The sequence below is a fragment of the Sardina pilchardus genome, chromosome 10 (genome assembly GCF_963854185.1).
Source record: "Sardina pilchardus chromosome 10, fSarPil1.1, whole genome shotgun sequence".
Classification (NCBI taxonomy): Eukaryota; Metazoa; Chordata; class Actinopteri; order Clupeiformes; family Clupeidae; genus Sardina; species Sardina pilchardus.
The window spans coordinates 8,494,699-8,508,675 of NC_085003.1; the positions used below are offsets into that span (position 1 = coordinate 8,494,699).

At 44.3% G+C, this 13,977-nt stretch overlaps 1 long non-coding RNA gene across 2 annotated transcripts in view; it reads right to left on the reverse strand.

Moving 5' to 3' along the window:
* Positions 1-13,977, reverse strand: part of LOC134094482 (uncharacterized) — a 44,850-nt gene that overhangs the window by 3,428 nt on the left and 27,445 nt on the right. For both annotated transcript variants that reach the window (XR_009940444.1, XR_009940443.1), the window contains exons 2-3: positions 13,219-13,355; positions 7,932-8,048 (exon numbers count right to left, since the gene is read on the reverse strand). This is a non-coding gene — a long non-coding RNA (uncharacterized LOC134094482). The remainder of the gene's footprint in view (positions 1-7,931; positions 8,049-13,218; positions 13,356-13,977) is intronic.

Sequence of the window (13,977 nt, forward strand, 5' to 3'; positions counted from 1 at the left end):
AGCCAGAGCTGAGCCAAACTCATGCACCTGGCTGACGCTTGGCAGCTACCACCACAATTTCCCCTCGTCAGCGGCGTGGCATAAAAACGGAGAGCCCAGACCGTTGTGGGCCTGACGGGTTAGTCATACATGTCAAGCAGGTGCCAGTTCAGTGTGATGTACGGCTTCCGTATCACAGCTGCATCCTCTGTGGAGGTGTTTTTCGTCAGTGAGCTTGCAGCGTTGCCCCCTGTGCAGAGTAGCGCATATGGGCCGAGTCTTGGCACGGAGCGGCGGTTAGTGCTGGGCGCTTGGAGCCGAAGTGGCCAAAGTTGCCAGGGCCGAGGGGCAGGTGGGCGGACGCGTGGTCACGCCAACTCAGGAAGACAAACGCAGCTCTGCGGTGACCTGGAAGGCCCTGGCTGATTGAGACAAGTCATCAGTTCTGACATGTTCTCCTGCCACCACCCATCCCAACCCACCCACCCCCGGCACACCCCCAGTGGTCAAATCATACCCCCCCCCCCCTCACCCTGTGCCATCCAATGGCCCTTACACCAGAGAGAGCGAGAGAGAGAGAACAGCATCTGTTGCTGGGGGCTATTTATAGGAGGAGCAGGGCAGGACGCATAGCTCTCCTATCACTGAAAACCTCATCTGGAGGAGCGAGGGGATCGGCAACCTTGAGTGGCGCATTAGCAGCTGGGAGAGCCGCGGCCCCCGCTGCTCACCTGCCACCGTGGGGTGAGGGGCACAGCGCGAGCGTCGGCATGTGCCCGTCCCGCACTGTCAAACGCACCACGCCGAGAAAAGACTGCAAAAATCTCAACGCCAGCGTGAGCCTGGCGCAGCTGAACAGACGAGCGCTTACAGTATACAACGACAGACACAGGACTGCTGTTTTCAGTCGACACTTAACAATAAAAAAACGGAGCCGTGCGACGGGACACATTTCCCCTTTTTAAAATGTCTGCTTTGATGTGAGGACACGAGCGTCTTTTCGCTGCCAGGGTGCCCTGCGAGAGTGTGCGAGGGAGCGCTGGGACCACGCTGGGCTGCCATCTGGCTCTGGAGAGCCATAAGCAAACGTGGGCCCGCGGGAGGCCCAACTCAACAATATCACTTCCAAAAGAGCCCCGCGCTGGAAAATGTTTTGCTTGCTTTGGTCTCACGGAGGATGACATGGAAATAACTGTGTAACAGGCAGTCTTATGCAATGTCATTCATAATTCATTCCGCAAACACAATATGGAGTGGACGCCGTTTTTCTGCGCCATTGCTGGAGAGCATTGCGGAGGCATTGGGGATAAGAGCACGGCTGAAGGCCAGACCACAGAAAGCCGAGTCTGTCCCGAGCACAGAGAGTAACACCGCACGAAAAACGCATCTCGCATGTTTCCTTCAGGTGCGTGAGACTGGCTTGAGGAAGGTTCTTTTTTTCATTGTAGCACGTGCCCATTATTCCTAGCCGATATGGATAAAGTTAGCGGGGAAGTGGAGCAATGATGACATCACCACCTGAGAATCTGTCAACCCGAGATCGATCCTCGAACTTGCCGTTGCAAGAACGTGTCACTTTGGAAAAAGTGTCTGCTAAATAACAGCTAAATAACTTTACATTCAGATAATTGCCACAATCATACTAACACTACAGTCATAAGTAATGCATCACTGCAACTGGCAAATGGCAACAGGCTAGTATTTCTCAATTAAAAGGACTATACACAAGTCCCTTTGGCGTACTCTACTGCTGCTTCTTCTCTAGACCGTTCTTGAAATACGTCCACGTTTTCTGGCTTAACTTTTGCCGCTCGTAAAGGGCGTCGCAGAGCGCTACGTAGCTCACAAGCTAATCTCTCTGAAAGCAGCAGGTCTGCTGGGTGTCCAGGCCCCCCTGTTGCTAAGGCCTAGCGGCAGCCGCAGCGCCCTCCAGACCCCCTGCTCCCTACTCTTTTTTTGGGATCTATAAGCCATATGCCTGGGTAATCGAATGCTTGGCGCGGAGCTTGCGGCTGTGTGAGGCTGAAGGGGCTGGCCAGCCAGGCTCGGGGGCTCTTCTGCACTGTAAGCAGGTTAGGTTACCGGCCAGACTGCCGGGGGAGCCGGGGGCAGCGTGCACACGGTGGCTGTCGGTTGGGGGGGGTTAGAGGGGGGAGGTGAGTGGGGGTGCTCAGGTCTGTCCAGCCCCCGGGTCCTGCCAGCACATTTTGCGCCAGTGGAAAAGAACAGTTTGTGGCTCCCAACCAAGGTCAGCTCTTTGAGACGAGCATCTGGGAATGGTCCAGGGCACTGCAAAGCCGAGTTTTATATATATATATATATATATATATACTGTATATATATGCAAATCAGTCAGCAACAATTAAGGCTCCCAATAACAAAGACCAGATCCTATAGCTTGATCATCTTTTATTACTTACTGCACTCTCAGACTACCACCTTTTCCCTAAAGCCCAATTACCCTCCTATTACTTGCCTCCTTCTCATCCAGCTACCTGACAGGTCTGACAAAAATACACAAAATGGATGCCGAGTGAGTATCAGAATCCAGCAGAAATGAATATGCACACTCGTGGGACAGGCTGTGCAGAGCTATTGACAGCGAAAGGAAGTCCAGTCACTATTCACACATTTTCACATTCACACTGGCCAAGTCATTTCACTGAACAATTGACATTTTTTGACTGCCATTATTGCCTTTGGAATACTGGTTGTCTAATATGCCACCACTTGAATAAGTTGGCTATCTTCCCATCTGATTCCCTCTGTGGGTTCATGACAGGAAGAGTGAACATTACCTACACAATACTGAGGTAGTTAGCCTACACACCAAGTATGGGTACATTTAATGAAAAAAAACATGTTTTTTTAAGATTGCTGACAATGGCTGTCAATATAGGACACCGTAGGAGTGCTCACCGTTACTGGAAATCGTACCCGGGGAGCAAACCACAAAGCAGACTGTAGTGTCTATGCGCTGTGAGTCCATTAAATGCACAATAAATAGAAACAAACAAATAAATACATAGGATTATGCAGATATCTTTGCTATTAGAGAGCCAACATCGGCCATCGCCACGACACCTCAGTATTCAGAAATCCAGCTTTCTATTTCTGTCTGAAGATATTCTATTGATTTTAATATTGCGGTAGACAGTGGTTGACGTTTACTAAGCCATGTAAAAGCAGACTTTTATATTTTTCTGTCAGTCCTATATTATATAGAATATCCATATTGAGTGCAAAATTGTCAACATTTTGAAACAAATATAAGTTGAAGCAAATTCTAAGTAGCCTGTTGAGACTGCACTACGTTATGATGTAAACAAAATGGATGGAAGATATAAAAGCAGACAAAAGTAGGGTTTCATGAATAAGATGGATAGGCCAGTTAGATATCCACTCATCTGTTGCCAGAAAGGTCTACTTATTCTACATTTGAACAAGCAGAATGGCAAAGGAACTATCTTTTCACTAACCTGAATACTTGACAAATATGTTTTTGCAGAAGTGACATATAAAGATTACATCCATGGCCATGCTACTGAATCCCCATGTCAACTTGGCTGTGATCACTCTTGGCTCTTGGCCCATGGCCTTGTTCGTATCACCAATTTACAGTTGTGTTGACTGACACTACCGCATTCCTTTGCATGTGATATTATGAGAGGTGCAGCATCTAGCTAACTTGACAAAAATACAACCGTTCAAGTTCCAACAAAATGAATATTACCATATTGAGAAACAAAACAATAATGCATGATGCAAAGACATGCAGTAGAAAAATACTAAACTTTGGCGACACATTAATCACCTAAAAGCATTAATCATTAGCCCATGTCTGATAGCCATTTTATTTTTTGGCAACATAATCTATATAACTCCCATACTCCCATAACAGTAAATAGCATTTAGCGCTTCCAAACGCAGCTACTGTACCCACAGCTAAATCACTTCTCTTGATCAGACAGGAGGAAAATGAACACATCCATCATGCCTCTACTTACAGCAACAGCCCATTTACTCTTAGGGGGAACATCAGAATCAATGGTGCAAGCCCGTCTGGAGAGAATCAAAAGAATGAGAGAGAGAGAGAGAGAGAGAGAGAGAGAGAGAGAGAGCTGAAGGGCTCCACTGCACCCTGTTTACTGATCACCTTGCTCTGCCGTCTCACTTTGGCTCACAAGGAAACTCGTTAGAGGAGCATGTAGGGCACCACGCCCTCTCCGAGCTCCGAACCCCGCCAGTGCACGCTCAGCACCTGACACCAGACAAACTCACTGTCCTTGTGTATGTGTGTGTGTGTGTGTGTGTGTGTGTGTGTGTGTGAGAGAGAGAGAGAAAGTGCATTTGTAGAGTGTGTGCATGTTTGTGTATGTGTATGTGTGTGTGTGTGTGTGAGAGAGAGAGAGAGAGAAAGAGAGAGAGAGAGAGCGTTTGCAGAGTGTGTGTGTGTGTGTGTGTGTGTGTGTGTGTGTGTGTGTGTGTGTGTGTGTGTGTGTGTGTGTGTGTGTGTGGATGAGAGAGTCCAAACAAGTGGAGGGGTATGGACAGTTAATCATCATTAGTCGATCCGATTGGATATGTCCACAATTGCAGCATTAGGAGATGTGAAGGACTTGCATTTTCGACTCAACAAGGGCGCCAATTACCATTCGCCATTTAACACTTGTTCTGAAGGGTGTTAATTCTGCACAAGGACACTAATTGCAGACCAGAGGCTGGCCTTGCAGCGCAGGGGGTTTTATATATAGTTTTTGACATTTACATTACAGTATTAGACGCTGGCCTGGTGCCAGTGTATTTGCACAGCGAACGGCTCCTGACTTAGGAAGCAGTTTCTATGGACCAAAGGGTGTTTGGGATTTTGTTATCTTCTATGAGACAAGTTTGGCAGCACAACAGTCAGACGAACTATTGATAAACTAAATAAACTAAATAAACTACTGATTTTATTCAGCACTTACCGATCTATACTGTGCTCATATTTTTGCAGCTCTGTCAAAAATATGACACCACTTTTATTATCAAAATTATTTTTATTTCCCAATAAAATATATTTAAACATAATAGTGCATTGTAAAATAAGCTTCTCTAACAACACCTTTTTTTAAACTCCCCCACCCCCACCCCCACCATCCACCCACGCCACGTGTCAAAGCCAATGACTCCTTGACCTAATGAATGTGAAAATGAGGCAAACCAAAACCCGAGTCATTTCCGCTCAGCTGCTAACGGCTCATTAATGACATCCTGTCACATTAGCAAGACGCAGTATCCCCTCATGTCCCGGCCTTCTGACCCGTCGGACCAGGAACACTGGCCTGTTTTCCGCCCCTTCCTGAGGATCTGCCCTTCCTTAATGCACACTGAAGCAAGCCTAGCGAGCCCTCCTGGAAACGGAACCTGCTCACTAAAACTCTGAGACTGGTGGGAGGTGGCAGGTGGGATCCAAACACCATTTCTTGACCCTGCCATGCACTCAATGCCAAGCTTGCAGCCTTTTGATCCGTTCAAAATGGCCTCTTCCAATTCAAAGCTGTTGACTGTTGAGCACTGTGGGCTTGAGTACCTACCAATAATCCGACTCAGAGAGGACTTCAAGGCCACTTTGGGGAGTGCTGGCCTGGTGTGTTCAATAAGTCATTCAAACAAAAAGTCATCTTTTGCTCCTCAACAGACTTTTCAATCCTGGAGTTACTGCTTTTACAGTACAGTATGGCAGTAAATGCTATCAAAGAAATTGTTGACGGCATAGTTACTAAAAACACCTATTGATATAATGGCCTTCAAATCACTTAATAGGATTTTTACTGCAGCTACAAATCTGAGCAATTGATTGTATTGTCATGCGAGATAGGTGTCTAATCCACGGATGTGGTGGTCTATGTTCAGTTCCACACTCTGCTTAAGAGCTTACATTCAATGTACCTTGGTACAGCTGGCATGACATGCTGCCTGATTCCAATGACTTGGGCAATGCCATCTTTTCTGTTCCGGCAAACTGTTCCAGAAGGAAAACAGCCATCTTTTTTCAATTTCTCCATTATATGAAAAAGAGACAAAAGTACCAGTAAAGGTCTCAAACTCCAGATTTGGCATTTGCCCAATGCAATCTATTAAAGATCATCCATGTTATAATCTTCGGGATAGGACAGGAGGGTGCTCTTGGTGAACTATGGAGTTTTTAAGGCAACTACATCATCTAGCAGAAAGGTCCCCTGATCCAATATTATGTCATTATTATTAGCCAGCGCAGGGCTCTGCTTGAGCTGAGCTGCTTTTCATGGATAAATGGCGTCCCAGCTGATATCCCGATAAATGTGCACGGAATGAAAGGGCCCACAATTCTCAGTGGTCAGCAGCTCGGTGCTGATGGCTTCCATGTGTGGGAGAGCCCTGCATATGCTCCACTGCTCCAGTGCTGGCCTGAGCCAAACACTCATTTCGCCGAGGGACGGGGGCCGGGAAGGGGGGAGGATGGAGGGGGAGAGAGAGAGAGAAAGAGAGACAGAGAGAGACAGAAAAAAAGGAAAAGAGAGGGGGACAGAGAGTGAGGGAGAGAGAGAAAAAGAGAGGGGACTAGATGAGGGGAGAGAAAGAGAGATCTCTACACCCACCCATTATAGTACTTAAGGAGCCACACAAAGATCCAGAAAGTTGTCTCCTGCCACAAGGGCAAGAGAAATAAAAAATGGGAATGGATGAAGAAGTGAGCATTTAAAACACCACTCCTCTCTTAAACTTTAACTTCCCACCCATCCCCGATGGCCACTTCTTGTGGCTATCTCTAAACGTACAATAATTACAATAGTGAATACTCCTGCTCTATTATATACGGTCACTTGTAGAACGATGTAGCATTTACTCTACATATAGTATTGTATTCAAACATATTATTGCTGCAATAATAGAGGCATACCTGATTATCTAATTCTGAAGAATATCTCTCCTTCTTGGCAAAGTGGAGATGATTTCTTTCTATTTCTTTATCTTTTACTAAATAACGTATGTCTTTTCAATTCCTTGTATTTGTGTATACAAATACAAATATTTGCAATGTATTATTAGCTATCCAAAAATTTCTGATTTCTTAAATGTGTGTGTGTGTGTGTGTGTGTGTGCGCCCGAGCATGTGTGTGTGTGTGTGTGTGTGTGTATGATGTGTGTGTCACAGAGAGAGAGAGAGAGAGGGAGAGAGACATAGAAAGAGGCATTAGAGTGTAAGATTAAACTGAGTGTTAGGTCAAATTTGTGACTTTATGGCAGAGGGGGAGATTGCTGGGTGGGAACTGCTGGACTGGACCATTGCCACTACTCTGACCAAACAAAACAGCTCTTTTGATCAGACACGATGATAAGCCACAAACAGCCTGCATCCATGAGGACGAAACCAGCGGGACTCCCTGACATTTTAACATGTTTGGACTTAACTGGTTATGCTGGGTGGTGGTTTCACCTTACTTCAGCTCATTTCAAAGCCATGGACAATATATCATATTGTCACTGTTTTTCTTAGAAGAGAAGGAATGTGGAAAGTGACCGTGCGTGTATTTCAGGAATAATTTATCATGGTCTGCAGAGCAATGTTTCTGGCATGAAAGCTTAACAATGATATGGCAACAATTACTATTAAATCATAATCACTAACATAACTATACAAACTGTAACCAATATTCCTCTGCTATGCCAGGTAAGTCTTACAGATTCCTCTTGAGGTTGCATGTTACACAACCTCACTTTATTCATGATTTTGTTTATTTATTTGGGGGGAATGAAGTGGTCAGTCATTGCCCACACTACCCCGGTGAAAAATGCTTGTCCACTCCCGAACAGCTTCAAAACCCCAGCTGTCCTCCGAGGAGCATGGACAATGGTGAGACTGCAGTTGCCAGTGGGGCATTCGACTGAAGACATTTAATGATTTTCCCAACAAACACAAAGATAATCACCTGATTGTGAATGTGCAACTGCCATCTTTGTCCCCATGCCCTCTTTGTGCTGTGACATTGCATCACGGCACCCGGGTATCTCATGGAAAAACGGAAAATCTGTGGTCTGCCATCTTTCTGTGAAAAAGACAAATGAATCTAATAAGGGAGAGGGCATTTACACACATAATACACACAAGCCAAAACAAACATGCAATGACTCATACACACATACAGTAGGTCTGTAATGACACACACACACACACACACACACACACACACACACACACACACACACACACACACACACACACACACACACACGAACGCACGCACGCACGCATAACTGGTCACATGTACCACTCCAGGTTGCAGATCATGGCAGCTTATAACACATTCATAACACTACTGGCAGTATGTTCTTCTAATATATATATAAACATTTATAAATGCTTTATATATGTTAAAACATCTCACAGCTGACAGAGTGCATGAATGAATGAATAAATAATAACCTTGCTAAAAACATTACATGAATTCTATATGAATTCCTGTAAACTTCTGTTAATATTTGCATTTGCATGCGGATGACTCACTCTCTCTGCATCTGTATTTATTTCACACACACGTTGTGTGTGACATTTCGTCAGCACTTTGTGACTTTGAGGAGACCGAATGACTAAAGCTGCACCAGACATTCTGGCCTCCGGTCTGTTTGGTGCTTAGCAAAGGCCACAATGAATTGCATCCTACATCCCTGGAATGATCTGAACATCCCGAGCACGGTGGAAGTCAAGTAACTACAGCCACACTCTATGACATGACAACATTACGCACAGACACAGCTATACGCGAATAAATGAAGCCAGTCACGTTCAAGTTCAAGTTCAAGTTCAAGTTCAAGCTCAAGTTCAAGTTCATGATTAATGGGAAAGTCAGTTATTCAACAGCTCAACAAAATCTAACAGCAAGAATTTAAAAAGAATTTGAAAAAATAAATTGTATTTATTTGCACAACAATGTATTACACTGTTTATTATGTTTTTGCCAACAGTGTAATACATGCATTTTTACAATACATTTAAATTGTCTGTTATTTAATAAAATATATGCAATACAGGGGAATTAGCTATTATTTCAGTTTAGGCATTGCACAACATAAATACGTAGCACTTTGAAAATTTGCAGGATTCATTTGGCAGGATTAATTATTTCCTCTAGATTGCAATATATTCGATTTCATTTGTAATGACTAAAATTCTTATTCTAATCCGAGTAATAGAAAGGTCAGAGTAAATGTGTTAAATGTAGATATCACACACACACACACACACACACACACACACACACACACACACACAGAAAGAGAGAAAGGGAGAGAGAGGGTGGGGGGTAGAGACAGATATGCACATACAAGGATAGAAGTAAAAAAATAATTCAGCGAAAAATCTGATAAATACAGAGCCAAGCAAGACACAATTCCACCCTTGAAGTAAACATTGCTTTCTTGGTAATATAACATTTTCCTTGAATTATCGTCTAGAAAATGAATTACAAGCTGTAGCTATATAATCCACAATTGCGAACTGTTAATGTGCTGTTGATGTATATGAATGTGCGTGAGGAACAAAACCATCAAAAGTATCTGCATCAAATGAAAGTCTAATTATTTTAGTATTTAAACTCCACCTAAGGGAGAGCAAAGCTGATGGTGTCTATCTAACACAGCCTGAGCCCCATACACACACACACACATACACACACACACTCACACGCACGAAAGCACACACACACACACACACACACACACACACAAACACTAGCACATACACACACTCACACACACACACACACACACACACACACACACACACACACACACACACACACACACACACACACACACACACACACTACTGTCTGCAGAAACACTGGGAAAATGGCATATTTATTTCCTTTCAATATAACACTGCAATATTGCTTTGATAACTGAAATAATTGATTCAAAGGGGAAAAAAACTAGACTATTTGCACATACTACAAATCAATCCTAGCAGAGAAGATCTTTTAAAAAAACAGATTCTGGATGTCTCTAATAATTCAGGAAAAATAGGCTGGAGAATAGATTCTTAAGGCTGGAGAATAGATTCTACATCTGGCTAATATCGAAAGAAAACACATTAACCTGAAATTCTTTTTTTTTTTCTAATAATGCATCTGGCTATTTTTCTTCTGAACAATGTATACATTATCTGACTAAATTACAGCAATTATTTAAATATGTTACAAATATCCAATGTCCAATATGCTTGACCTGAAATTCAAATTTCCCACACCATGATAAAAAGGCAAAATACTATATTCAAAATATTTCATATGGAATTGTTTTGGATTATATTTACCTCTCTTCCGACATTTCTAAAAATACAAATACATATATATGTGTGCTTGATTTTTCTTTCTTCTACAGATGCTAATTCTTTTAGATACTATATCTAAAAAAGACCGGCTTGGTGAATTGTCAGAATAATCTTAAAAATCCAATTTAATCTAGAAGTGATCTAAAAATGAAGTAGAAAATGTAATTATGTTTAAGTTTAATTCTACACGCATAGTAACACTCTCAACGCATTTTACAAATGTATACATAAAATCGCAGAAATAAACAAGGAAAACCAAAGAATACTGTATAAGGAGTTTGATTACTATAACTACAGTATACTGAGAAAAAAGCGCTACACAATTACAAAATAAAGACTAAGATGATTGAAAAGGCGGTGGATAACAATGCTACAAGAACACTCAAAATGGCGGCTCAAGCCAGTCTAATGTACACTGCAGTTAAAGAGAGAGAGAGAGAGAGAGAGAGCGATAGAGTGTGTGTGTGTGTGTGTGTGTGTGTGTGTGTGTGTGTGTGTGTGTGTGTGTGTGTGTGTGAGTGTGTGTGTCTGCACGTGACTATGTGACTACTTGGATATTTGTGTGCCACTGTATGCAACATATGTAAGGGTGTGAGTGAGTGAATGAGTGAATGTGTGTGTGTGTGTTAATGTATGTGCGTAGAGATAACCTAAGCAAAAAGGAATAAAGAATGTCATGATTAATGCCAAGTGTTGGACAGTCTATACATTTGTGTTTGTGTGAGGTAAATGTTACTGATGTGTACTGTTGTGTGACTGTAAACACACTTATATCTGAGATGTTTGTGTGGTTGCCTGTGTCTGGATGTCTGTGTGCAAATTCATTTGTGTGTGAGTGAAAGAGAGAGAGAGAGAAAGAGAGAGAGAGTGTGTGTGTGTGTGTGTGTGTGTGTGTGTGTGTGTGTGTGTTCGCGCGTACGTGTGTGTGTGTGTGTGCACGCACGCGTAAATTGCGTATTTCAGAATATTTACGTATGTGTACGCATGCACAATTCATCTCTAGTTGTGTGTGTGTACGTGTGTGTGTGTGTGTGTGTGTGTGTGTGTGTGTGTGTATATGTGCATATTTGTGTGTCTGTGTGTCTGTGTGTGTCTGTGTGTTCCCGCGCATATGTGAGGGTGTGTCTCCGCACCACACCTCTCCTGCGCAGAAATGCAGCATTACGAGCACGCCTCTCGGTGCGGGGGGGTGGTGAGGGTGTGATAGGCTTGGGGAGTGCGGGCCCCGGCAACAGGAACCTCCCTTCGATCAGGCCATCTGCCTGCACTCGGGTGCCACCGCACACCTCGGGAGCAGCACTGCCCCTACAGGGTAGGGGTGCGGGGCTGAGGCCACTCAAAATGCCCCGTCAGCTGAACGCTGCGTTCACCAGAGAGGTAAGCTCTGCAAGGGCACATATCTACGGCAAAAAAAAAAAAAAAAAAAAATCGTCTGCCAGCTCACCGTGCCAGTGAGCCCGTGCCAAACCAGCTCTGTGCAGTGCAGTCTTTAGCATGAGCTCTCGGGATGGAGAAACCAGAGGCCATTGTGTGTGGCCTACTTTGTTGATACAAACTTGCACTAAAATGGGGTACATCTGAGTTAAATATGCCTCTTTGCTGGGCCCTCTCTCAATCAACAGTTTTATACAGAATATGAGCGATGGAATTAAAATATCGGACAGTTTGCCAGGAACGAATAATGTATTAAAGTTGGTGACAACCAAATGTGAAGATATACCATGATTAATGCTCTCATCATTTAGACAGCAGTCAGTAATAGAGGAAGGAAATTACACTGCAGATTCAAGACACTGAATGCTCCATTTTTATCGTTTTACTTCTCATTTCAATGCTACAGTTACAAATTCTCTGGCCATTTATATATGGCAACTTGAAAATATGTCGAAAATTGCGCGCGTAAATATGTACCGTCCCCTGAATTTGAGAAAATTCCAAAAAATAAGCACTGTTTAAGCACGGTTTAATAGCACGTTTATAAATACATTTGCAATCGTACCACACTACTAGCGACATTATTGAAATTTTCCTGAAATGTGCACAAATAAGGATTTAAACCTTTCTTTTCACGGACGAACACTGAAATAAAGCTTAAAGCAATGCTGCTGCAGCTTAATCAAGGAGCACTGCTCCAAACCGGAGCCATACTCCAAATATCTCAAATGGGCAGGCATTGAGTGCAGAGGAATGCAAGCTGTGCAAGAACCTTGAGCCTTGAACCTTGTGTGTGCTATCTCCGCATCAAAGTAAAGTGCACAGATGTCTCTGTACACATAAAATGTGGGGAAGAAATGCAACATCAGACTGCAAGAGGACAGTGAATACATGTGATTTTTCGTCTTTGTTTTAGCGTTCGTTAGATCCGATCCATTTTAGAAAGCAATGCAGTGCTATTTATACGAAGCTATGCAAAACTTCAACATGCATATACAAAATAATATGGTCAGGAGGATGATGTATTAAGGTTGGAAAAATATTGATATTATGTACTTATGGTATTAACACAGAATATTACCAGCAAACCAAACCAATATGCAATAATTTCATTTCTCAGTCTATAAAATGGCTCGGTGAAGTTATTGCATTATGAGCTAAGGATGCATTTGTTAAAAAATGAATGTTCTAGAACAGAGTTTGATGCACCTTCTTCATAACTTCGTCGATCTAAAGCTTGCATGTATAGTACCCAATTTCCTCCGCAAAATGGCGCACGTTTATACCTTCAGTATCAAACACGTACAGCATGCGCTTGCAATATACTGAGGAAAAAATACCCAACTTCACTATTTGCCAGTGCAACTCAATCTCGGACAAAAACTACAACCAAAGGCTGAACAAAAAACACACACACACACACACACACACACTTGAAGGACAGCGCAACTTACCCAAATGAAATGATTGCGGCGGGAGTCTCCCAAAGTGCAGCACTCGAAGGTGAAATCGGGGAAGGCCTGGCTCGTGCTCGTGCTTCACGCTCCACGCTCCGCGCTTTTCCCCCTTCCCTCCGCCGCTCTCCGCAGCTCTGCGTGGGGAAAGAGAGGGCGGTCAGCTCGGCAACCACAGAAAGCTGAGCGGGGCGGCTCGGCTCGGCGCGGCTCGGGCTCGACTCAGCGGCGCGGAGCCGAGCGAGACCAGCGCCGGCAGGCCCCGAGAATCCCGCATTTGTCCCCCCCTCCTCCCCCTCCCCTCCTCTTCCTCCCTTTCTACCCAGTCACGGCAGCACCCAGCACCCACGCTCCCCCTGATGGCTTCCCTGCCTGCCTTGTCTGTCTGTCTGTCTGTCTGTCCGTCTGCCTGCCTACTGCTTCCAGCAGGCCCTGGGTCTGAGTGGCGGGCTGCGTGCTAATGCTGACGGGCGGGAGGGCGACCAGGCGAGGTCTGGGCTGGAGCTGGAGCTGGGCGGGCAGTCTGGCTGGCTGGGATGGCAACAATGGGAGGCCATGAGAATGTCTGGAAGGTGTGAGCTGAGCCTGTCTGCCAGTTAGCATGTTTGAATGGACGAATGTTAGCAAACAGACGAGCAGCATGCCTGATGCATGCAAATAGCACAGCCAGCCCAGCTCGGCCCTGGCTTAGGCTTATGAATAATTTAGCAGACTGAAAGAGGACCCCCCCACACACACACTCCCACCCCACCTCACTCA